Consider the following 2,238-nt stretch of genomic DNA (forward strand, 5'->3'; position numbering starts at 1 on the left):
TTAACACCAAGGAAGAAGAAGTTCATAAATCGATTCATAGTTTAGTACCTTTAAACATGCTTTTGATTATGGATTGTGTTTGCTTATTTGCTAGGATGTCCAGCTAAATCTAGCTGCTTCTGTTAGCTAGATAAAGCTGGAACTCATGGTTTTATTTAATTAAACTAGACTTTGCTTGTTGGTTATGTCTTGTGTTGATTGGATTACCTAGCATGCTTGACTTGTTAATTTAATTGCTTAAACTTCTTATTCTGTGTAGTTAATGACCATTATTCTGCATGAATTTGAACACCTAGTAATTTAGTGAACATTAGATTATTAGAGCTAAGATCGAACCAATCTTAGTTGAGAACTTGAATTAATGAATTAGGCTGTGCTAGAGAACTCATATTATGACCATAATTGTGTTTATCAAATCAATCTTACATAGCTCCAATCCATTAAATAATTGATTCTGTGTTAGCTATTGTATGACTATACATAGATCTACATGAATTAGTTAATATTAGTAAATTTAGACCTAAATTGCTAATTCTATTTTAATTGGTAACCAACAGTAATTGTCATAACTAATTTATAAATCATTGAGTGAAAGTGGATTCGAACTAACATAAGTGTTTTGTTTATTGATTGAATTGTGTTAAGAATTAAGTTCATCTAAACTTGCAAAATTAGATAAAACCCCTTCCTTTGTTAATAATTAGGTTAATTTAGTAGTAGATAAATTAATTAGACAATATTGTTCCCTGTGATCGACACCCGACTTACCCTACTATTCTATAATTTTGACTAGGTACACTGCCTAGGTGCAATTTAGTTAGTTAAGGTAGTTAGGTTATAAATATTAAAATTAGGTGTAGCTAATTGCACGCATCAAGTTTTTGGCGCCGTTGCCGAGGAACGGCTTATTTGATAGTTTATTTATTTACTTTAGATTAATCGATCATATTTGTGGGGTAAAACCTGCAAAAAGTTATTTTTATTTAGCTTATTTTTTTCTAGTACCTAACTCATGACGTGAGCCTTAAGTTCACGACGTGAATTCAGTGTTTTCTACTTTTTTTCGTTTTTCTTTTCTGCTTGTTTATCTGCGACAACACGACGTGGTAGACTTTACCACGTCGTGGTGGCCAGTCAGTAAGCAATTTTCATTTTGTTTTTGTTTATTTTTACGTTTTTATTTTGTTCGTTTTGCAGGAGTTCATGACCAGAGGTTCCAATACACCTTTGGTGACACCACTTGATGATCCAGAGTCAGCCCTTCACAAAAAGAAGGATAAGAACGCGAAAGACGATCAAACACCAAAGAAGACACCCTTATAAGAGTTCAAGTCAGTGTTCTCAAAGAGGTCGGGGAAGAAAACGGGAGGATCAAGTTCATCTTCAAAGGACAAGAGAAAGATTGAAAGTATAGACCAAATACCTATCCCAAACGAGTCGGAACACGAGTCCGAGAACGAATTTGGACTATATACGAGCGAACACGAAGACGAGCCAAGCAACGAAATGACAAATATTGACGAGATGTCCATGGGAGCTTACAAGAAGCGTATCAGAGATGATATTGGTCCGAGTTTGGTACAACCCGCAATTCCTGTTACTGCCACATTCGAGCTGAAGAGACACATCCTTACTGCACTTAAGGATATACCATTCTATGGGAAAGATCATGAGGATGCTTTTAAGCATCTAGATGAAGTGAATGACATTGCAGATTATTTCAATGTCCCAAATGTCAATAGAGATACTGTTTTGTTAAGGATACTACTAATCACTTTCAAAGGAGCTGCAAAAGATTGGTTAAAAGCACTTCCTCTTGGTACAATACTACTTGGGCTCAAATGCGTGAGCAATTTCTAGATCGGTTTTGCCCACCATCTAAGATTGCTAAACTCAAGAAGGCGATAATCAACTTTGAGCAACAACCAGGGGAGTCACTATACGAGGCATGGGAGCGTTACAAAGGATTGCTAAGGAATTGTCCTCAACATGATCTAAACATCCAACAAGAGATGTCTATTTTCTATGATGTGGTCAATGTTATGACAAGGAAACTCCTTGATTCTCAAGGGCCATTGACAAAGAAAAATCCAAGAGAGGTCAAGGAGTTAGTTGAAGAATTCTCCAAACACTCTCGTGAGTATCACAACCCGAGACAAGATGGAGCAAAAGGCAGTTAGGGTACACATTCTGAAGAGATGGCTGCTATGATGGCGATGCTCAATACTATGGACCGGA

General features: G+C 36.2%; 1 non-coding gene across 1 annotated transcript; it reads right to left on the bottom strand.

Annotated features, from left to right (window-relative positions):
• Positions 1–1,889: 1,889 nt before the first annotated feature.
• Positions 1,890–1,996, bottom strand: LOC145110208 (small nucleolar RNA R71). The gene has a single exon (XR_013709589.1). It is a non-coding gene; the product is annotated as a small nucleolar RNA R71 (small nucleolar RNA).
• Between the last annotated feature and the right edge of the window lie 242 nt (positions 1,997–2,238).

Source organism: Lactuca virosa, chromosome 4, assembly GCF_052849685.1.
Source record: "Lactuca virosa cultivar CGN04683 chromosome 4, Lactuca_virosa_CGN04683_v6, whole genome shotgun sequence".
In the NCBI taxonomy this organism is placed as follows: domain Eukaryota; kingdom Viridiplantae; phylum Streptophyta; class Magnoliopsida; order Asterales; family Asteraceae; genus Lactuca; species Lactuca virosa.